Raw genomic sequence first — 10,513 nt, forward strand, 5'->3', positions numbered from 1 at the left:
GCCCCCAATCTGCTGATCTGCAGACATTTGTACTGGGAAGGCATTATAATTATGTATTTAGTAGTGGATACCATGGGAATTTAGGCCCAGGTGAGCGTTTGCAAACTGTAGTCAATGAAGTGATCCCCATTCCAGGTCTCAGTTGGCAAGAGGTTTTCTCCATAGAAACACAAACAGCCCCAAGGAAAAACCTATGGTTAGAATGGGTGAGATACAATGTAAGAGTCCAGAATATCTCTGTAGGATGTATTGCTTGTGCTGCTGCGAATACACACCTATACACACATGCATTGCTTTTTCCTGATGACAACACCACTGCCTGTGTCATGAACTTGTTGAAAGGTTTGAAGTCCACTGATTGCCCAGATTACGTCCCACTAATTCATGAGGAACCTAAACTAAAGGTCCCAGGAGAAGTAACCGTATTAGGTGACAATTACACCTGCTATAATTCCCACGACACCACAGGTACACTAGTAGGGATCTTCGAGACAGGTTTCTGCAAAGGGAGCAGTTCTCTAGATACTGATTTGTTAACCAAACATACAGAATATATGTACGACATTTATTGGTTATGTGGAGATGGTAAGCTCCGTCCTAGGTTGCCTAATGCCTGGATAGGCCAATGCACCCCTGTTAAACTAGCCATGCAGTTCAAGATTTTACTTTGAGATCCAAAGATACCTGATGAACCTACCAGAAAGAGGAGAAGTCTCGATCAGCTCTACATGAGTTATGAAGAAGATCCAATAATATATATTGATGCTATTGGGGTGCCAAGGGGGGTGCCTGACTGTCATGATCTCTGCAGGCAGAGATCATAGCAAGCCTATAGAGGGACAAGCTCTCGGAAGATGGAACTATACTGACCATGAACTAAGCCTGCCGCGCAACTAGAAATAGCCAGGTAGCATTTCCTATTTATCGCTAGATGCCCAGCTCTGGCCTAAGACCTAAATAGCTAGCAGAGGGAAATATAAGACCTGGCTCACCTCTAGAGAAATATTCCAAAGAAGACAGTAGCCCCCCACATATAATGACGGTGAGTTCAGATGAAACAACAAACGCAGCAGGAAAATAGTCTTAGCAAATTTGAGGTCCGCTTACTAGATAGCAGAAGACAGATAGTATACTTTCATGGTCAGCAGAAAAACACTAACAAAACACCATCCAGAGATTACCTTAAACTCTGGCATTAACTCATAACGCCAGAGTAGCAATCCCTGATCAACGAGAGCTTTCCAGACACAGTAACAAAACTTCAGCTGTGAACTGGAACAAATAGGCAAAACAAAACATGGACAAAAGTCCAACTTATCTAGTAGTTGTCTAGAAGCAGGAACAAGCACTGAGAGGCATCAGATAACATTGTCCCAAGAATTATCCTCCTGGCCGTAACCCTTCCAGTTGACCAGATACTGGAGTTTCCGTCTGGAAACACGAGAGTCCAAAATTTTCTCCACAACGTACTCCAACTCACCCTCAACCAACACCGGAGCAGGAGGCTCAGATACCGGAGCATGTACCACAAAATCTTGTAAATTTTGTACTTTCGTGATGAGATTATTCAAACCCGCAGTTACACTCTGGAGATCCATTATTGTCAGGTGCACACAACGATTGGCAAAGGACCAATCCATAAGACTCAGAGCGGCGCCAGAGTCAACATAGGCGTCCGTGGCAATGGATGACAAAGAGCAAATCAGGGTTACAGACAAAATAAACTTAGACTGAATGGTGCCAATGGAAACAGACTTATCAAGCTTCTTTGTACGCCTAGAGCATGCCGATATAACATGAGTAGAATCCCCACAATAGAAACACAATCCATTCTTCCGTCTAAAATTCTGTCGCTCGCTCCTGGACAGAATTCTATCACACTGCATACTTTCTGGCGTCTTTTCCATAGACACCGCCAGATGGTGCACCGGTTTGCGCTCCCGCAGACGCCTATCAATCTGAATAGCCATTGTCATGGACTCATTCAGACCTGCAGGCAAAGGGAACCCCACCATAACATCCTTAACGGCATCAGAGAGACCTTCTCTGAAAGTTGCCGCCAAGGCGCACTCATTCCACTGAGTAAGCACAGACCATTTACGGAATTTTTGGCAGAAAACTTCAGCTTCGTCTTGCCCCTGAGATAGTGCCATCAAAGTTTTTTCTGCCTGAAGTTCCAAATGAGGTTCCTCATAAAGCAAGCCCAAGGCCAGAAAAAACGCATCCACATCGCGTAATGCAGGATCCCCTGCTGGCAATGAGAAGGCCCAATCTTGAGGGTCACCCCTGAGCAAGGAAATCACAATCCTAACCTGCTGAGCAGGGTCTCCAGCTGAACGAGACTTCAGGGACAAATAAAGCTTACAATTATTTCGGAAATTCTGGAAGCTAGCTCTATTCCCTGTGAAGAACTCCGGCAAAGGAATTCTCGGCTGGGCTACTGTCTTCTTTGGAATATTTCTCTAGAGGTGAGCCAGGTCTTATATTTCCCTCTGCTAGCTATTTAGGTCTTAGGCCAGAGCTGGGCATCTAGCGATAAATAGGAAATGCTACCTGGCTATTTCTAGTTGCGCGGCAGGCTTAGTTCATGGTCAGTATAGTTCCATCTTCCGAGAGCTTGTCCCTCTATAGGCTTGCTATGATCTCTGCCTGCAGAGATCATGACAGTTTGACCGGACGAAACCACCAGAGAAATGAGCTTAAATAGCGACACCCACTACTGATGGAATCAGGTGAAACAGGAAAGAGGATGACAAGTCCAATTCCACAAGCGGCCACCGGGGGAGCCCAGAATCCAAATTCACAACACCTGACCAGTTTAAAGCCCAGAACCAGATTTATGCTGACTTTGCTTCTATAATCCCACAGGTGCAGATTAATAAAAATGTTGAATGGATCAAATATATATATATATTACAGAGAACAAAGATTTGTTAATTATAGCTGTGATGCCTTTTAGGGTATAGTTGAGGATTTGGGCCCTAACACTTGTATGACCCGTGCTGCAACCCGACCTAAGAGAATTACACTGAATCCTGTCCAGACAAGATCACATGCAGTGTTATAAGAAGCTGACACAGGATTGTGGTTGGTGGATACTGGAGACATTAACTTTTGGGAGTAGGCTGACAGTAATCCTTTTGGGAAGGAGCTGTAGACCAGCATGTCATGTCGCCCCCACCACCAGAGAACCAACCACATCAGGTAGGGTAAGACAGATACATGAGTATTATCCCTGGAGGCCCTCTGACTAGCTATGCAAAAACAATTGGCTGACCCTGAGAACCAACCTTTCTCATTTTACAAACAAATAATGATAATATGATGGACGTATAAGTGCACCTAGGCAGGCCTAGGTAGTTAGTGAAAGCAATCCCGACTGGCACCTTCCTCAATCAAGAAGTAGACCCACCAGAGTACGATGGTACTGATCCAGGGGAGATCCCTAAGTATGTCCCCCTCAAAAGAGTAGACAGAACCCCTCATTCTCAGATGATGCTAAGAGATTTAGTTTAGGGACAGTGGGAGAACTCCATGTGAGGTTAGTGAAGGGTTCAGCTGCCTGGAGGCCTCTCGCTAGGGGAGAGTTTCTGAGGTGTCTGGATGAAGAAATCCACCTCCCCTTTTCCCATCACATGGACAGTCTCGAAGGATCTTTCTTTAGGGGAAAAACTTAGTATTTAGGGGGGATTGTCAAGGTGAAAATATATTTTCTTATATACTTTTTGTACTGCCATACTCTTATACTGTGAAACGATAACTTTTTCCTATGCTTGCAGATATAACTGTATTTAAAATGGCTGCCAGTATTCACCTTTATCCTTGTTATGTATGTAATACTAAAACTTGTTTTTTTTGGTGTATTTCTGTGTGTATTAGGAAATTCTGCACTAGGATAACTAATGATGAAACCAAAAGCGTTGCTATCTCTGCTCTTCTCTACACCGATTTCACAAAGTTATCTGATGAAGATGTTGAAGCCAAGCGCATGGCTGTCTTCAAAAGATCCCCACTACTGTTATCAATAATTGTTATTCGTAAATTCTAGTATACAGGGGGGACGGGTACGCCGCAGCAGCCATGTGAAGACCAGTATACCCCTCGAGCTTAGAGCTTGGGATAGTATCTCTGATGCTGGACATTAATTAACAAAATTTATCTAGGGGGGAATGTGAAGGAAGAAATTAAGAAAGAATCTCCATTTTTGTGCTTTTCGACTCCATTTTGTTGTTTTGATATAAATTTTGTTAGTAGGCTAAACTTTACCGCTGGTATGAGACCTTGATTGTTGCAACTTGGGCAGAACATGAGACTGAGGGTATGAGACCTTGATTGTTGCAACTTGGACAGAACATGAGACTGAGGGTGTATTGTTCTACAAAACTTTGACGCACAGATTGTTCCTGTATTCTTATAGGCTAAGAACCGTGAGCGTGTTCTTATGCTGATTGGTTGAAGTGTAATTTCTATGACTGTGATATAGTCATGCAGAATAAACGGGGGCCAGAGATCAGCTCGATCCCCCATACAGAGACACACGTCTCCGTCTGGTCATTTTCAGTTGCTGGCAACACTTTATATATTAATTTGGAAATCACTGGGTTAACCGTGAAGGATCACTTTAAATCCTCCCTCAACAAGAGAATTTAAGGTAGCAAATCTTTACCAGTAAGTTAATTCTTTATCTGGATACACAAATAAATATAGAAGATTGCTAGAAATGCTTTGGTATTCCAGGCCAATTTGATAACTGAGCTTAGAATTTGATATAATGTCCCACACAATTAGTTCCTTTCCTAATTCAGTTTATAGAATCAGCAGCAGAGTGAACTTGACCTCATTCAAACGTTCTACATAACTAAGAAAAGAAGAATGGAATAAAGCGCATTATAGGATCATCTTGTTCCCAAAAGGGTGCAGCCTTAGGTAAGGCTTCAACGTAGCAAAGAAAAAATGAAGGCAAAAATTTTAACAGGTAATATTCAAAATCGATGGTGCATTGGTTAATAAAGTCCCATTAGGTCTTAGAATCTCCATCAAAATAAGCAGGAGAAGGTAAATATGGAGATGACAACCAGAAGAACGTCCAAGTTGAAAGGATTGAAGGCAAATGTTGAGAAACTGAAGGCAAAACAATGAGTGTTTGAGGCACTGAGTCAAAATGGCTAGCAGTTCTCAGCCTGGAAGACCTCCCATTGACTCACAGCAGAATGCTTAACCAATCCAGAAAAATCCACAATATCCAATGGCAATGGTGTTGATGCCGAGGCGGTAATGCAGCAGAATTAGATAGGCCACACAGCAAGTGAAACAGTGAGGATCAGAAGATGTGGAAAGGAATCTTGGAATAAAAGAGCCAAGCGTGCTTTCAGTATCTTGAAGCAGTAGGGCAATGTACATAGTCAGCAATTTTGTACAGCAAAACAAAGGGTGCAGACAGTGCCCTATAACAGCAAAACTGATGATTGTTAACTAATCTTGAAGCAGAGAAGTCAAGTCGGCAGACAGGCACCTTTATGCAGCAGAGCTGAATGTGCATGTTACTCACTTGTATTAGTGTGAGCAGGGTGCGGGTTGCAGTAATGGACCGGAGGCAGAGCAAGGGTTAAAGTGTGATTTATTTCAACAGTGGATACTCGATGCAGGGAGGAAAGGGGATAAAACTGGTTTGAGTAGTAATTGTTAATTTGGAATAAAACAGGTGCGGGCAATTAAAGGGGAAGTTCAGTAATGTTACGCTTATCAGTCTAACGTCAGAATCTGGAATCCTGAATTCAAGCAGTGCCACCAAGACTATGGCGCACAAGGGGTCTGGCGTCATCCTGAGGAAGATGGCGTTCCAGGTCCTGGCGGTGATGAATCCTTGTTGTCCTGACGGGGTCCTAGCAGTGGCGGTGTATCTTCATTGCCCTGATGGGAGTCCTAGGTCCAGAAGATGGAGTAGAGATACCGTCACAGTCTCTAACACTGCCAGAGTATGATGTTACTCGGCAGAGGCAAGCAGGTGTATCAGGATACAGTTCACAGCGGGTCACCCGGCGTTTTTGTCTTAGCACGCGCGCGTCTAAGTCTTGACGGACTTTGTCACTCACTGTCTCCGGTGTCAGCGTGTACTTCACTGGTCTCTGACGGCAGTCTCTGGTCGAGGATCTGAGGCCCTTTAGGCTTGGGCCTGCTCTGTCCTGTTGCACACAGGTCAGAGCTCTGACTATGTCCTCCTGCACGCTGCAAGTTCCTGCCAAGTCTGCCCCGCTTCCCACATGCTGCAGCTTCTTTTCTAAAGGTCCGTCTGGGGTTTTAAGTTTTCCCCCGTACAATTTGGGTGACAGCCCCGACAGTTCCGGATCCGCAGCGGAAAAGCTATGCCTGGTCCGGCCCTTCTCCTTACATTAGTACAATCAAAGGGCCTTGATCTCTTATATCCATTTGCTATTGCAGTAATCCATGCCGAGTTTTGCAGGTAATCAGGTCAACTTCTCTGACATCATCATCAACCTGGGCCACCTGAGGTTGGCTCTGGGAGAGGCCAGTGGATGAGTATTAAGTCGAATTGTCCAAAGTTGTCTTAAGTTCGTCAGGAGTTTTCATCTTTCATCTGGCTGAGCTCCAGTCAGGAGTATTATCATATCCTCTATTGCCCTTGACTTCCTTGCTACAACCAATATTAGAAGCACAGTCCAAATTAGTAGGTGCTGTCTAAACCAACCTCTCAGAAAGTTATGTGCTAGCATTTTTGATTAAAATATAACCTTTATTTTATAGCCCTAAAAGGTAAAATACTCAAAACAGCAAAGGAAAAAGAAAGAAAAAAGCAGGGGGGAACCCACTTTCTCAAAGTGCAAGGTGCATAAGTCAAACAATACTAAAAAGCTATGGAGTGCATATAGACATATGGAGTTATAAATGTAAAAACTCCTATTCAGACATATTGGTCTGTTCCTTATGAGTAGTGTTGAGCGATACCTTCCGATATCGGAAAGTATCGGTATCGGATTGGATCGGCCGATATCGGCAAAATATCGGATCTCGCCGATACCAATACCCGATACCAATGCAAGTCAATGGGACGAAAATATCGGAATTAAAATAAACCCTTTCTTTCCTTGTAGGTTCATTCTACATGAAGGAAAACAACTAAGAATAATGTAGGATGTATTGGGGGAGGTGGCGGAGACATTAAAGGCATAGAGGTTTAGCCCAATCAAATAGAATAGCAGGAATTGTATTTAATTTTTTTAAGACGTTCGGATTTACCAAGATATTGACTATGTGAAGATTTTTTTCATTTTGTCAGATATTGATGTTTCACTACTTCCACGCCCTTCTCCTTTTTTTTAACTTCTCCCACACTTTCTTTTTCATCATCCTCAGCTGCAGCATCTTTGACATCAACTTTTTCTTCACCTTATTCATCTTCTTCATCTTCTACCTATTTTTTTTTTTTGTTACATTCTTCATATTCTTTTTTTCAACTAATCTTCTTCTTCATATTCTACTTCTTCATCATATTTTTATTTGTGACCGGATTCCTGTAGTTGTTATCTATGAAAGTTTGAAGATTATACCTTCCGTTCTGCCTGTCACAAAAGAGTTACAACAGGATTTGCCCGCATTCAGTTTGGCCTGCAGCAGCAGGCTTTATCCAGGGGCACCACGAGGAGGAACGGACTCACCCCCATACACTGCTTAGTCTTCTTCTGCTTATAATTTAGATAATATATTTTGCTCTGATGTTTAGTGTTATGCTTAATGTTATTCTGCTCTATGTTCTGCAGCCTCTTGTTCTTCTGCTTCTCGGTCTTCCATGTCGTCGTCTCCAGGGTCATCGTCTCCGGGGTCGTCGTCGTCGTCGTCATCGGGGTTGTCTTCAGGGTCATCGTCTCCAGGGTCATCGTCATCTCAGTGGTTGTCGTCTCTGGTGTCGTCGTCATCTTAGGGGTGGTCTTCCGGGTCGTCGTCTTTAGGGTCTTGAACTTGGAAATGTAGCAGAAGGTACAAGAAGGCTGAGAAAATGCCGAGAACCAGCTGATGGAACTGGAACTCGGATGGCTACCCGAAGGTCCAAGAGCCAATGGAACTACCGAGGACCAGCTGACGTTACTGGAACCCGGTTACTAAGCAGGAGGTACCCATGCCAGAAAGCACTACCAAGGACCACCTGACGTTGGTGGAACTCAGATACCCAGAAGGAGGCACCTAAGCCAAAGGCTCTGCCCGGAACCAGCTGACGGTACTGGAACCAGGATGGGGAGCAGAAGGTGCAAGAGCAAAAGACACTGCCGAGAACCAGCTGACGGTACTGGAACCTGGATGGGTAGCCGAAGGTCCAAGAGCCAATGGAACTACCGAGGACCAGCTGACGTTACTGGAACCCGGTTACTAAGCAGGAGGTACCCGTGCCTGAAAGCACTACCAAGGACAACCTGACGTTGGTGGAACTCGGATACCCAGAAGGAGGCACCTAAGCCAAAGGCTCTACCCGGAACCAGCTGACGGTACTGGAACCAGGATGGGGACCTATTCAAGATTGTCTTCCTAGAGCCCCAACTAGCGGTGTTGGAGCAAAGGGTCAGCAGGGGGAGCAGAGTGTAGGCCGAAGCCTGCACTGGAGGCATTTGGAGGTCTGTTGTGTCTGCGTGGCGTTTGCAGGACACGATGCCGGCTACACAGCAGAGGAACAGCTGGCGTTGCTGAACCCCACTGACACATTGGCGGGTGTTTTTCTCTGTGCAGCCAGCAATTCTGAGCACCAACTGGCGGTGTTAGAGCCCAGGGTCAGCAGGAGGAGCAGAGTGTAGGCCGAAGCCTGCACTGGTGGCAGCTTTGTGTCTGCGTGGCGTTTGCAGGACACGTTGCCGGCTACACAGCAGGGGACAGCTGGCGTTGCTGAACCCCACTGACACAGTGGCAAGTGTTTTTCTCTGTGCAGCCAGCACTTCCAAGCACCAACTAGTGGTGTTAGAGCCCAGGGTCAGCAGGAGGAGCAGAGGAGCAGAGTGTAGGCCAAAGCCTGCACTGGCGGCAGCTTTGTGTCTGCGTGGCATTTGCAGGACACGTTGCCGGCTACACAGCAGGGGAACAGCTGGCGTTGCTGAACCCCACTGACACAGTGGCGAGTGTTTTCTCTGTGCAGCCAGCACTTCCGGGCACCAACTGGCGGTGTTAGAGCCCAGGGACAGCAGGAGGAGCCTAGTGTAGGCCGAAGCCTAATTGAACTAATTTTAAAGGTAACCTTTAATCCCCCCCTCAGGTGTTACAAACTAGAAGAGCCACCTTGTGCAGCAGTAATGCTGCACAAGTGAAAGGTTGCTCTTTTAATTTTGTTCCTTGCACATGCTGAATGAAACACGTATAATTTTTAGCCCCTTATACAGTCAAACTGTTTTGGAGGCGGGACTTTCCTTCTTAATGAGACGCAGCACAGCTGTCAAAAATACCACCTTGGTGCTGGGCGCAGCCTCCTGAGCATCGTTTTTTGCTGTACAGGAGTCTGCGCTGTTGTGTTATCCCATGGCCATCCGTTGTTAGCGCTGCCTGTCTTCTGACATCATTTGATGTTGGCCGGTGCGGTTCGCGATGCCCATGAATCCCAGCCCCGCAGTGTCTTTTCATTTATTCACACTGCGGGGCTGGGATTCAAGGCCTTGCGCAATAAATATGTTCGCCTCTCACTCATGTCCTTACACCTGCTTCAGACTGTGCGGCGTCAGCTGATCCCTTATCGCATGCCACGGCCATGAAGCCGCACAGTCTGAAGAAGGCGGAAGGAGATGAGTGACAGGCGAAGATATGCACTGCTCATGCCCATCAATCACACCCTCACAGTCAAAATAAATCAGACACCGAGGGGCGTTGTGTCGGGCAGGGTGGCTGCACAGGCGCAGCCAGCCTGCCAACCAATGAAGTCAGAAGACGGGCAGCGCTACCAATGGGGTTGCTGCGTGTCACGAACCCCTGACCGCTTTCACCAATATGTCAGGGATCCACACCGTGACCGTCACCCCTACGTCACGGATCGGGGTGACTTTAGGCCAACATACGGCTATCCCATGTGCAGGGGGGCTTATTTTAGTTATCCCTCCACTCCACAATGTGATAATCAGACACACACAAGGCTATTGACCTCTTAGTTTACAGCAGGGGCTTATTTTAGGTATCCCACTGCTCTTCAATATACCAGAAACTGCAGGGATCTATGAATATCCCGCTTACAGTTCCACTTAACACTTGCAGCTCTCTGACGCCCCCCTTACTCTCAGGTCAGATTAGATACTGCACCTAGGGTAATTAGTCGCCAGAAAGGCTGCCTGCTATGTACTGGCTATTGGGCACGCTGCAGCGATGCGATAAACTACTCCCACTCAGGCAGGAACAATAATTATCAACGCCGCAGTCGCTACAGCACCCAAAACCCTGCACGGTATTGCTGCCACCAGCTTCGATTAAACGGGTCCAAAGCTAACCCAACACAGTAGCGTAAATTCCCTTCAGAAGACTTAGGGTACGTTTTAGA

General features: G+C 45.9%; 1 long non-coding RNA gene across 1 annotated transcript; it reads right to left on the bottom strand.

The window, feature by feature from the left end:
• Positions 1 to 666: 666 nt before the first annotated feature.
• Positions 667 to 4,629, bottom strand: LOC143791885 (uncharacterized). Its single transcript, XR_013219914.1, has 2 exons — positions 2,810 to 4,629; positions 667 to 789 (listed from the first exon to the last, which is right to left on the bottom strand). It is a non-coding gene; the product is annotated as an uncharacterized LOC143791885 (long non-coding RNA).
• Between the last annotated feature and the right edge of the window lie 5,884 nt (positions 4,630 to 10,513).

The sequence above is a fragment of the Ranitomeya variabilis genome, chromosome 1 (genome assembly GCF_051348905.1).
Source record: "Ranitomeya variabilis isolate aRanVar5 chromosome 1, aRanVar5.hap1, whole genome shotgun sequence".
Classification (NCBI taxonomy): domain Eukaryota; kingdom Metazoa; phylum Chordata; class Amphibia; order Anura; family Dendrobatidae; genus Ranitomeya; species Ranitomeya variabilis.